This window comes from Lonchura striata, chromosome 1, assembly GCF_050655825.1.
Source record: "Lonchura striata isolate lonStrDom1 chromosome 1, ASM5065582v1, whole genome shotgun sequence".
NCBI classification, from domain to species: Eukaryota; Metazoa; Chordata; class Aves; order Passeriformes; family Estrildidae; genus Lonchura; species Lonchura striata.
Window position 1 is genome coordinate 5690924 of NC_140703.1, and position 13818 is coordinate 5704741.

At 45.3% G+C, this 13818-nt stretch overlaps 1 long non-coding RNA gene across 1 annotated transcript; it reads left to right on the top strand.

Annotated features, from left to right (window-relative positions):
* Positions 1-438: 438 nt before the first annotated feature.
* On the top strand, positions 439-4703 carry LOC146768575 (uncharacterized). Its single transcript, XR_014957403.1, has 2 exons — positions 439-578; positions 4416-4703. It is a non-coding gene; the product is annotated as an uncharacterized LOC146768575 (long non-coding RNA).
* Positions 4704-13818: the final 9115 nt, after the last annotated feature.

A 13818-nucleotide genomic window follows, 5' to 3' on the forward strand; every position in this document is an offset into this window, starting at 1 on the left:
CAAGCTTCTTCTTCCTTCTTCTTGTCCTCCATGTCTCGGTGTGATGGTGACACTTTTCTATTGGTTTAGGATGGGGACACCTTGTCCAACGTAGATTTTAGGTATTGGTACGGGAATTGTAAACATAGTGCACGTAATTTTGGGTATATAATGTGGGAGCTGCCTGGGGTGGGAAGGAGACTGCCATGGCTGCTGTGCTAGCTGGACCTCGGCAGCTCAGAGAGAAACTGTTATAGATAAGGAAAATAAACAACCTTGAAAACTCGGCTTCACACATTCCAGACCTCTTCTTCAGCGGCTGGGCCAGGGAAAAAAGGACTTTCACACTGCTGGGGTCTTGCCAAGTGACCCTGACAGTTCTGGCATCCCCGGCTGAGCTCACCAGAAGTGCTGAACATCAGACCCCAGCCCGAGAAGAAAACTCCCTGAAGAGGAGAGGCTGACCCCTGCAGAGAGCAAGCTTCTTCAAAGTCAGCCCGGAAAGGAGAAGATCCAAGGCCCTGGGTGTTCTCCACCTGCTTCTGCTGGCCAGACACCAGGACAGCTTCCGGACCGATTTGCAGACGACGCAGCTATTGGTGAGACTGGTCAAAATTAAGAACATGGCCTGTTCCCAAGACCAACTTAATATCTTAACCACTCTAAGGAATGTGGTGGCCACTTATCCCGTGACCTTAGCCAACAGGGAATCAAAGATCTTTTGCAATGGGCCCGTTATAATTACCCACACGCTGAGACCCATGTGATTTTTGAGCCAGGATTTTGGAAGGCTGTTAATATACGATTATATCATATGGCAACACAAAAAGACAAAGTAGCTATGAAACTTCTCGCTCCAGCGAGAACCGTGCTAGAATCAGTTTTAAACAGAAATCCTTGGGGCTGGCTCCCACCAAGGGGTGGGAAGGATTCCGTCTTGCAGAAGGCGGACGAGGGATGCGCCCAGCAAAGAGCGGGGCAGGAGGCGCCGTGCGAGCTGCAGGCGGCAGAGCCGAGAAATCGGGGGGCACCAGGAGCGGGCACCAAGCAAAGAGGAGCAGGAGCTGTCAGCAACCAGTGGGTCTCCTCAAACACCCACTTAATACCGGGAAAGTTAAAATTAGATCTATTTCCCAGCGAATCAGAGGATTGGGATTTTGCATCTTTCGAGGCGTGCTCGCCCGAGTCAAAAGAACCAAAGAACCCAGGGCAAATCCTGCCTGGCAGCCAGAGCCCCCCACGCCTCCTTTCCCAGGGACACGGGTGGGGAGGCCGGGGCAGAGCCAAAGGCGAACGGCGCTGGGAACGGCGGGGGAAGGCGAGAGCGGCCCCGCAGGGACCGGGGCGGGCCGGGAACAGCACCGGGAACAGCACCGGGAACAGCACCGGGAACAGCACCGGGAACAGCACCGGGCTGGAGGGAGACCCCGGGGGTCGGGACAGCGGCGTCGGTGCCGATGGCACGGGGGAAACCTGAGCGGGGGAAACCTGAGCGGGGGAAACCTGAACGGGGGAAACCTGAACGGGGGAAACTGCGCGGGGGAAACTGCGCGGGGGATGCTGCGGAGCAAACCCGGCCGTGGCCCGGGGCGGCGGCCGGCGGGAGCCGAGCGGCGCGGGGCGGGGGATGAGGGAGCTCCGGTCCTGCGGAGCGGGGGATGCGGGAGCTCCGGTCCTGCGGGAACTCCGATCCTGCGGAGCGGGGGATGCGGGAGCTCCGGTCCTGCGGAGCGGGGGATGCGGGAGCTCCGGTCCTGCGGAGCGGGGGATGCGGGAGCTCCGGTCCTGCGGGAGCTCCGAGTCCTGCGGGAGCTCCGATCCTGCGGGAGCTCCGGTCCTGCGGGAGCTCCGGTCCTGCCGGAGCTCCGATCCTGCGGGAGCTCCGGTCCTGCGGGAGCTCCGGTCCTGCGGGAGCTCCGAGTCCTGCGGGGCGCGGGACGCGCGGACACGGCCGCGGCACCGGCAGCGGAGCGTGAGCGCGCGTTGATGGCGTCAGACCGGGAAAAGGATGCGGGGAAAATCCCGTCTCGTCTCGTTGATGCACTGGAAGCCCCGGCGGGGCGGGACGGGGCCACGGGACCGGGGAGAGTCAGCTCTGGGGAGGAGGAAGGCGGGGCGGACCCAGAAGGGGATGGAGGTCCCGTGAGCTCCAAGAGGGGAGGAGGAAGGCGCTCCCGGGGTCGCGGTCACGGCGGAGCGGGCAGAGGCGGGTCGTGGCCGCGGTGGGGGCGCTCCTTTCCGCACCCCGGGATGCCGCGGGCAGAGCCGAGGGGGCTGCAACGCGCGGGCGACAGCGCCGCCCGGTGGCGAGAGTGAGGTACTGCAACAGCGCCGCCCAGTGGCGAGAGTGCGGTACTGCAACAGCGCCGCCCGGTGGCGAGAGTGCGGTACTGCAACAGCGCCACCCGGTGGCGAGAGTGCGGTACTGCAACAGCGCCGCCCGGTGGCGAAAGTGCGGTACTGCAACAGCGCCGCCCGGTGGCGAGAGCGCGACATTGCAACAAGAGCTACGAAAGGTTCGTGGCTGTGTGGTTGCAGAAGTGCAAAAAGCAGGACTGGAAATTAGCACTTCAAAAATTCAGGAAATTGCACCATGGAATCACGGAGCAGACCATCAGACCGCAAAAAATAGAAATTAATTCAGAATTCAACAACCTACAGGATTTGAGACAACTTCTAGGAGAAATCAACTGGATGAGGCCAATTTTGGGAATCAAGAATGACGATCTTGAATCGCTGTTCAAACTTTTAAGAGGAGACAACAATATCAAATCTCCCAGGGCTCTCTCACCAGAAGCACAGAAAACCCTTGAAAGGATTGCAGACATCATTCAACAAAAACAAGCACACTGTTTTGTGACCTCACTGATTTTTTATCTAGCAGTGTTGGGAGAAAAAAATACAGTTGTAAGCCTTGATTTTTCAGTGGGACTCATCTCAAAGAGACCCTCTCTTGATCATAGAGTGGATTTTTTTATCCTACAGATCACCAAAAACAATTCTCACTGACCTGGAGATGACAGCTCAAATTATTATAAAGGCAAGGACACGGTTGCTGACAATGGCAGGCAAAGACTCCTCAACAATCTATCTATCCTTGAAGAAACAATATTTTGATTGGGCATCACAGAAATCAAAAGATTTACAAATTGCATTATTAGAATACCCAGGTGTTTGTTCAGTTCACCTTCCAAAACATAGATTACTAAATGCCAAAATAAGTTTCAGGGAAAAGCCAAAAATAAGTAAGTGAGGAACCATTGGATGCAATAATTGTGTTTACTGATGGTTCAGGAAAAACTCACAAATCAGTCATCACATGCCAAAACTCAAATACAGGAGAATGGGAATCAAACATATAAATTGTGCAAGGTTCACCACAAATTGTGGAATTGGCAGCAGTGACCAGAGCTTTTGAAATATTTCAGCAACCCTTCAGTTTGATCACAGATTCAGCTTAATGTTGCGAATGTGGTCAAAAGACTGGATGGTTCACTTTTGAGAGAGAACAAACAATGAAATTTTATATTCATATTTGCTATGCATGAAAACATTACTAGAAAACAGAAAACATGAATACTTTGTTGCCTACATCAGAGCACATTCCTCTCTTCCAGGGTTTTTGGCAGAAGGAAATGCTCATGCAGACAAACTATGCCCATTTCACAGACTTTGCCTGACATTTTTGAGTGAGCAAAATTGAGCCATGCATTTTGTCATCAGAATGCACGAGCACTGATGGAATCCTTTCACATTTCCAAAAGTCAAGCAAAGGAAATCATTAGTGCTTGTCCAGACTGTCAGTTTGTGCTACCACCTGCATCTACAGGAGTTGTCAATCCAAGAGGATTGCAAAGCCTCCAGTTGTGGCAAACTGATGTCACAAAATACCCATCTTTTGGGAAGCTCAAAAATGTTCATGTTTCAGTTGATACTTTTTCAGGAGCAATTTTTGCATCGTTACATCCAGGAGAAACTGCACAACATGCCTGGCGACATTTTTTACAAGCATTCACATCATTGGGGGTGCCTCAAGAAATAAAAACCGACAATGGTCCAACTTATATAGGAAAAGTGCTTGACAAGTTTTTGAAAAAATGGGGAGTCAGACACACTTTTGGTATTCCCCACTCCCACAGGTCAAGCAATAACTGAAAGAACACATCACACCCTGAAATCCCTTTTGGATAAACAAAAAAGTGGGGAGGCAGAGGCAACGCCTCACATGTGGTTGAACAAGGCTTTTTATGGGCTGAATTTTCTAAACTGCTCTTTTCTGGAGCCCACTCCACCGATCATCAGGCATTTTTCAAACGCCACACAGGCAAAACTAAGGGAAAATCCTTTAGTTTTGATCAAAAATCTGAAATTGGGGCAAATTGAAGGGTCTTTCAAATTACTAACTTGGGGCAATGGTTTTGCTTGTGTCTCCACAGGGTGAGGACTGAAGTTTTGGTGAGATATGTGAAATCGGACTCAGATGCAAGCAGACACTGAATCTGAGAATAAAGAGACAGGCATGCAGATGTGAAGGGACATCCACTAACATCTCTTCAATCAAGAATTTCAGGACTTGGGTGTCATTGCACTGCAAAGTCAAAATGTTGTTTTTGTGTTTCATTCTGTTGTCAATTGCCTTAGGCAATTCTATTGCCTTGGGTAATTTGGCAGATTTGCCCATGATCCAACAAAAAGAAAATGTTTGGGAAAGTTTGGCCAATGCAGCAGGTTTGGACACCATCTGCTTGACACATTCAAGACCAAAAAAACCGTTTTCAGCATGTCTGGTGGGATTGCCAGTGAGTGAATGGCCAATTCCAAAGAACATCCCTCCAAAGGTTTCGCAGGTCACTTCGAATCCTGTGGACGGATGGGAGGTTTGGACACAGTTTCTCCCAGTGGCTCCTTTTGAACCTCAGGAATTGGAAATTCTTGGTTCAGTGACCATGAATTTTTGTATAGAATTTGGCATTTCAGGAGTGACGCAAACAAAGAACAAAATGATAGATGTCACCCCAAATAATTTCATTTATAGAGATGCCTCTTCTTGGTGTAATTACACCAAGGTGTCAAACAGACCATCCCACCAAATCCCAGCACAATTGCCACAAGGAATCTTTTTCATTTGTGGGGACAGGATTTGGCCTGCTATCCCTGCAAATGCCACAGGCGGTCCATGCAGCATTGGAAAACTGTCATTGCTAACACCCGATTTGACAATCTTGAGAGAGAAAAAACGTAGGGGGAAAAGAAATATTAAAAACGATGATCCAAAGTGTGACAATAATGTTTATACAGGGAACAATGCCCAGAGAATTGTGGATGCAATATCCTCACCACAAACAGCATCAGGGGTAGCCTTGACTCAATTGGATCAAATGGGGTGTTGGTTGAGCAAAGATACTCGTGCCGTCTCTCTTGCAGTGAGTGACATGTTGACAGATGCCCACAGTGTAAGAGGGGCAACTCTTCAAGACAGAGCAGCAATCGATTATTTATTGCTGACACATGGGCACGGGTGTGAAGAATTTGAGGGGATGTGCTGCATGAACTTGTCAGATCATTCAAAATCTATCCATGAAAACATAAAGCAATTGCAAGAAAGTATAGCCAAAATCAGAAAAGTTACTGGGTCTTGGTTGAATGATTTGTTTGATTTTTTTGACCTCTCACCATTCTGGAGAGAACTTCTGAAAATGGCTTTTTATATTTTAGTGGGGCTTGTAATTCTTCTGCTCATTTTGCCATGCCTTTTCCAATGCGTGCGGCGGGCCAGGAACAGGGCTGCCAGAGAGGTGGGTTTGGTGCAGCTAGAAAGGGGAGATGTCTGAGTCCAGAGCATCCCTCTGGCTGTCCTGGATAACTCGAGCCCCTGGCAAAGAGCCCAGGAACCTTGGCAGCAAATGAAAACCACCTGTGGATTCCATTTTAGCCCATGGGAGAGGCTGGCAACCTTATATGAGGAATTACAAGCAAAAAGGGTTTGAATAGTGTAATAGAGAAATTGACACAGGGTGGAAAAGTAGAATTTTAGGATTTTTTAGAATGAAATTCAGGGGTACAAGATGGAGGAATCTGGGCGTGCCCTAGCTTCTTCTTCCTTCTTCTTGTCCTCCATGTCTCGGTGTGATGGTGACACTTTTCTATTGGTTTAGGATAGGGACACCTTGTCCAACGTAGATTTTAGGTATTGGTACGGGAATTGTAAACATGGTACACATAATTTTGGGTATATAATGTGGGAGCTGCCTGGGGCGGGCAGGAGACTGCCATGGCTGCTGTGCTAGCTGGACCTCGGCAGCTCAGAGAGAAACTGTTATAGATAAGGAAAAATAAACAACCTTGAAAACTCGGCTTCACACATTCCAGACCTCTTCTTCAGTGGCTGGGCCAGGGAAAAAAGGACTTTCACAGTGCTGGGGTCTTGCCAAGTCACCCTGACAGGACTGGAGCATGCTGAAGCCTCAGGCAGCCTGAACATCAGATGGCCTGGGTCCTAGAGAGCATGAAGTGAGACTTCTAATGAGATTAAATCCTTTCAACTCTATTTTATTTTGCAGCTCTGATGCATGAAGGATCTCCAGGGGACTTGGGCTGTGGAAAAGGTTACACTTCAGGCTGCTTTGCAGATGTGGGGCATCATCCTAGAACCATTTTTTTTTGTCCAGCTCTAAGTAAACTCATGAACACCACTGTGTTCTGTGGATGTCCCAGGGTACACCAAGGGTTTTCATTCTCCTAATTATGACTTGTTGGGAAATACTTTCATTTTCGCATAGATCCTGGAGTTAAAGAGAAAAGATTCAGCGAAGCATTAATTAATGTTAAAAAAAATTCTTATATTGAGGCTATCTGAAATAACTTTTACTCTCTTAATTTAATTTTTTTCTTAAAATTAAAATAACATGTCTGCATGTCTTTTTTAAACTATTCATAGATTTACAGAATCACAAAAACATAGAATTCCAGACTGGTCTGGGTTAGAAGGGGCTGTCAAATGTCATCTAGTCCAACCTGCTGCCATAAGCAGGGACATCTTCCACTAGACCAGGTTGCTCAGAGCCCTATTCTCTCCTTCAGTAGATTCCTTTATTAGTTTTGTAGAGCATCCCTTTCTCCTACCTTGGAGGGAGGGGTTGGGGGGGTAGAAAGGAGTTCATATGCAGCTCTGCATTCACCTTTTCTTCTTCCCCTCCACCCTGCTCCCTACTAGAGCTGGGCATGATCCCATGTAGGACCAAAAATTGCCTCAGGATTAACAATCCCAGCTTGCCCCAGTTAAAAAAATTACTTACCACACCACTGATTTAGAATTTCAAAAGTTCTGGGCAGGAAAATGCAAATTTATTTGTATGGAGTTAAAACACTTGGTGTCACTCTTCAGCTACCCAGTTTCCTCACTCCTAAGTTTTACCAAGTGTGCACAATCAGTTCTTAATAAAATAGTGAAATAAGAGCAGATTAGTAAATGGATATGCTATGAATATGGTGAGTGACATGGCTGGATCTAATCTGTATTTGGATGCCATAAAAATGCATTTCCCTGCAGCGTGTGAATTTTATACAAATCACCCACAGAGCTCAAATTGCAAGAACAAGAACTGAGAGAGGTACAGGGTCAGGGGAACAATGACACCCTCCTTCACCCATTGTCTTTGTGTTTTTCCTGTCAAAGCCCACCCTAGGTCGGGGCTGGCTCCGTGTGGTGGAAAAGTCTCTCCTCCAGCCCGTGATTCCAAAGAAAGGCTCAGCAGTCTCTTGTTTGGTCTCAAGGCAGTTTATTGCAAGTTATCTAAAAGATTTTCTTCTGGGGCTGCTGTGGTTTGCTCACAGCTCAGGCAGAGGCACACACACACCCTGACATCCTCTCTGACCCCGACTGCTTCTTCTCTCCCCGCCCAGGGCTGCTGCTCTCTTTTATATGGTACATTACGTGTGACATGGTTACAGTTTCCCCCCAATGCCTATTACCTATATTAAATGGTGATTTTCTATCTTTTATATGGGACATTACGTGTTCCATGGTTACAGTTTTTCCCCAATGCCTATTACCTATATTAAATGGTGATTTTCTATCTTTTATATGGGACATTACGTGTTCCATGGTTACAGTTTTTCCCCAATGCCTATTACCTATATTAAATGGTGATTTTCTATCTTTTATATGGTACATTACGTGTTACATGTTCACAGTTTTTCCCCAATGCCTATTACCTATATTAAATGGTGATTTTCTACTCTAAACCAATCTGTGAGTTCCAACATCACCAAGAACATGGAGGCAAGGAAGGAGAAAGAGGGAGGACAGGGCAGGCCCAAATCCCAAATCCATCTTAAACCCTCTGACCCCCATGTACAAAACTAAACCCCCCCTGTACAACACTAAAAAATTCTTCCCTCTACTTTCTAACTACTTCTACTATAATATCTAAACTTGTGTGACTTCTTGTTCTTCCTGCAAAGTTGGTAACTCATTCCATGGTTCAAACCCAAAATCACAGCTGTTTCCAGCTGCCTGCCAGGGTCTCAAATGCCTCTGACCTGGGCCCGGAACATCCAAAAATGTCTGAGGGACATTTTGAGTTCCGACATGCACCAAGCATGTGCCACCCTGTTACAAAGGGGTGAAGAACTTGGTGTGATTCCCAAATGACTTGAAAATAAACCGCACCAAAGGTGAATTAATATTATCTTCTCCAAACTTTCACCCTCTGTGCCCCTCTGCTATTGCATACTGGCATTGTGTAGGGAAAGGCATGCCCACGCTGCTGCAGTTGTTTTCATGCTGCCCTGTATTTGCCATAAGAACTGGTCCTAGAAAAAACATTTTGCTCTTGATTTTGTACAGCTCACCCAGTTTCAGCACAGTTTATAGAGAGGAAAGGATCACATGGAGGCCTCCCTAGTCTCTCTAAGCTAGAAAAAAAAATTAATTATAGTCTTATTATTTTCATGCTGAAATATTTTATCTGAACTAAATTTTAACCAATCACAAGAAAATCTTTAGCATTAAAAAGACCGGCAACCACCAATGGAACAATCAACTACTGCTCACTTCTGTAACATCAAACACAAGGTACAAATCTGACTAAGTGTTTTCTGTTCTATATATTACTGCACACATATATATGTACATATACATTCATATGTGTATATAGAAATAGATGTGTATGTATACACTTAATCAGCACCCATTCACCACGAGAGGGCAGGCAAAGAATATGAAGATCAGTTGTCCTGTGTGTTGCCTGCAAATGCTAATGAGCAAATCATTCAGTGGCCAGAAAATATCACCACTGTTTTCTTTAATCATCTCCAAAGACTTTCTTATTATAGAGTCATAAAATAGTTTGGTTTGAAAGGCACCAAAGTCATCTAGTTCATTCCCCCTGAAATGAGCAGGAACAACTTCAATTAGACCAGGTTGCTCAGAGCCCTGTCCAGCCTGGCCTTGAACACTTCCAGGGATGTGACAACCACATCTGGGCAACCTGTGCCAGGGCCTCACCACCTTCGTCAAAAATGTTTTCTTAATACCTAAACAAAATCATCCACCTTTTGACTTAAAACCATTACCCCTTGTTCTAGTGCAGCAGGCCCTTCTAAAAAAATTTTATCCTGAAGCTCAACCCTTACAACAACCTCATAGAGCACAGTTTGATAGCTATTTTTTGTTTTGTTTACTTGTTTAAAATATCTCTGCATTTTTTCAAGGATGAAATGGTCTGAACTAAGAGTAGTTAATCATGGATTAACCCCAAGAAATGTCACAAGTGAAAGGTGAGAAACTTCCTCAGTGCTGTGGCTAAAACCTCTTTCATGGTTGGCATGAGTGTTAGTGTATGTGCGTGGAGAAAGGGAGAGGTCAGTAGGAGCTGTATGTCTACTTTTCATTGGGCATAAATGGATATTCACTTATATATGGTAAAAGGACTGGTCCCTTATCAAGATCCCTGAGACCTGAAGTGACTGAGATCCAAATCTAGCATGGATAGGTTTGTCCATTCTCATAGTGCTGAGTCTTGGGAACAGTTGATTTCATCCATTAAGTTGTGAAGTGTGCTATCAGCAAGAGGGACCTTTTGAAAATGTCCAATGGGAAAAGAAGAGATTCTCTTATTTTCACACACTATATGGAGAGAATAAAAATACAGTAATCTTGATGCCAGAGAGCAAATCCAAAGAAGCACACCCCTTCATCCAGGAGATGCTTATAATATGGCATAGACAGATCTTCCAGACTGGCCATGAGATCTGTAAGGATCACTGTCTAAAACACAGTCCCTTTGACCTGAGGAGGAAAAGGGGTGTACAATCTAACCCCAAAAGACACACTCCAGTTTCTTAACAAAGACCTTTACATTTTTATATGAGGACATGCTTTATAGGGGTACTGAGGCTCTTCATGGAGGAATCCTGTTGAGGGCTTTGCTCAGTGGGATGATGGATGTCAGACCCTCAAAGCAACAACAGAATGGCAGAATCACTTAGAACATTTGTAACACACCCAGAGATACCATCATCAACTGGCTTCTCTCTAGGAAACCTCTAAATTATCTTAAGGAATTGATAGATCCAACCTGGGCTGAAAATGTGGGATTTACACCAGCAAGAGGTACATCCATAACCAGAAAAAGAATCCCCTAAATTCTCTGTTTCCTGACTACAAGAGGGACTAATTTCCCTTAATTTTGAATTTATGTCTGTGTTAGTCATTCACCACTCCCTTGTTCACAGGAGAAAGTTGGAGCTCCTTGTGGGTGACTCATCTGCTGGAGATTGAGATGAATCACAAGCAAGAAGAGCTTCTATTTCCCTCCATGAGCTGTGGAGGTTATCAGAATCAGTGTCCTTTGATAGATACTAACCTTGTATGTCTGTATTTGATCAGAGATATCACATATTTTTTTGCCTATGACATCATTCTGGAATTACAGTTTTCTATGAGAAAAAGGAGACCAGGAGTTTACTCAGCTCTTCAAACTTGCTGTCATCACTTCTTCCTGTCAGGGAGCTGGTGATACATATTTGAGCATAATTATCTATGCTTCTGTGTTGCCCATATTTCATCATTCCAGTGCACTAAACTTCTTGGTGGAAAAGTAGCCTGTACCCTGGTTCTGAAGTTTTTGCTGAGTGCATTCCACCTCTGAAATCAAGAAGATGTTCAGCAGGAAATTAGGTTTCAATGTCTGGAAAAATCAAATAGATGAGCAGATTGTTTCCTTCAGTTTGTTGCCCTATGTCTGCCTTCCCAGACCATTTGTTAAAAACCACGCTCCTGGTACTAAAAGTGATTTCAGCATTTATTATAATAAAAAGAAAGGCCAAAAGCAAGGGGGTCCATGGGCTGAGCAGGAGTGTTCCTGTTGAGGATGCTCCAGCGCTGGTGATTTATATTTTTCAAATCCTGTACTGCATTAGTGCATAACTCTAAACTCCATATAAAGTGTTAGCTAACTGTCTTCACAGTTTGGTCAGATAAAACAATCCTCCTAGGCCTGAAATTCAAGGACAGCCTACAGCCTCAGGCCCTGAAAAGTATGAACAAAATTGAGTTAGGGAGGGAAGCAAACTTGGGGTATATGACTTCTTTACCTGAAGCTGTAATTGGGGGATTAACCCCTGATATATAAATGGACCAAACTTATAATTGTGATGGTCACCCATCTTGGGTGTAGCCTCTCTCAGAGGCTTTCAAGGTGTACTTATTTACACCCAAAGATGTTAGTTCAATAAATACTTTTCATTCCCTTAATCTTGTCCAGCCTCTGTTCTAGGTAGTTGTTGGGGGTTGGGTTTTTTCTATTCTTTCCCTGCTATCTGTGGAATTTTGTTCCCATTGAGTTGCTAATAAGCACTGATGGCGGGGAGGGGGAACTCCTTTGGTTTTTTTTGGAGTTTCTCTGCAGGGGTTGGGGTGAGGAGATACCATGAGAATGAGGGCAGGTAAAACAGGAGACAGGGTTGGGGGTGTTACAGATGGATAATGGGATGTTTGGCTCTCACAATTAAGGGATGAGTGTTGTGTGGATATTAAGAGAAGCTTTCTAGGACAGGTAGAAAGAAGATGTGAACAAAAGCTTGTTGATGAGGGGAGGGCACAGCATGACAGCACCTGACCCTCCAATCAAGTTACAAAAAAGGAATCTCCACCAAAAAAGGGCAAAGAAGAGTTGACTGACAAACTGTAGGAGGGGCCAGGGTTGGCTGATGCAACCCCCAGGGGTATAAAAGACTGAGCATCCTTCTTGAAGATGAACCATGTCTAGGTAGCTATGACAGAGGCTCTCAGGCCTCTTTCTCCTTATTTAGTTCTTTTGTTGTAATTTTTGTTAAGGTTTTAATAAATCTTTTAAAACTTTGAGAAGTTCAGCACTCGTTTCTCACAGGGGCAGACACCTGTCTTGTAAACCCAGACAGGAGCCACTCCAAGACATCTGTTAGACAGTGCAGATACTTTTCTCCTCGTGCAGTATGTTCTACCCAAAGCACTACACACCAGGGACTGGCATGACAGACTGTCTGCACAGCAAGGATCATACTCAGGGCTTAAGTCAGGATTTCTATAATTTTCCTTCATGGAAAGAAAAATTCCAAAATATGTCATTAGGGGTGGAAGTTATATTATTCAAGAAAAGCTAACACACTGTGCAGAAAGCAGAGGCATTTTGGAAATAACACACCTGTAAGCGATAAAAAAAAAAAAATTACATAGTGATGGAACAAGGGCTTGTTATGGGAAAGATCAAAGGATTTAAGGAACATGACAAAAATAGAGCATTTCTAACCAATTTCTTCTCTCCCTAGGATTATGACTGCAAATTTATTTTCAGTGCTTGCCTAAAAAAAAAAAAACTACATAAAAGGAGAAAAATCACACTCTCAACCAACTGTGGAGAAATCCTTTTCTGCATGATCTGAAAATTGCCTGTGTCATCATCACCTTCACGGCCTTGTACACAGAATGACAGTAATCCTTTCACTAGCTTCTCTCCAGTAAGACATCACATAGCCAAAATAAAGCGGTGGAAAGGAGGGGCAACAAAAGGGGAAAATTGATTATTTCAACATTGTTTGATAGTTTAAACTGATTTTCATAAGGTATGAATCAATAGCAGAGGCTGAAAATGCCAGACATAAATGACACTCATTCCCCCACCCCAAAGGAAACCAAGAGAAGGAAGAATGGATGACATTTCACATTTTAAATGGAGCAGGAGGTTTAGAATGAAACATGATCTTTAACCCCATTAGCACAGACAACAGAGAAAACTGTTCTGCTTCTTCTTTGGCACCACCTGATTCGTAGATCCTCCTGCTATTGCAGTGGTAGAGCAGAGTTATGGGAAATATTTGCAATAGAAACCACATCAGTCTTGTTTGATGTGCATTTCAAGATAAACCAGGTTTGTCCCATGGAGCACAGTTTCTTGAACCTGCTGGTTAAGCTTTGGGATGTTCAAACACAGGCAAGAAGATGTCCCTGGAGATAGTAGTGGGTGGGAAAAGTGGTGGGCATACAGTAGTGGACAGAAACACCTGAAATCTGGGTTGGGTGTAAGATGCTTCCAACCATCCAAGTTGGCAGGTAAGTGCAAGCAAGGCAGGAGCTCTCTGTCCTTATTTCCATCTTCTTGAGACATTCACCTGGCAACTCTGCTTGCAAGCTACACGTCAAAGTCTTGCTGGGCAATGGTGTATGTCTGAGGTCCACAGAGGCTGGAAAATAAAACCAGAGGGCCCTGGAGACCCTGGAGTTTTGACCCCTCATGCAAATTCCATTTGCCCCATTTCAGCCCTCCAAAAATTATGAGACTCTGAAACTCCTGTGGTATG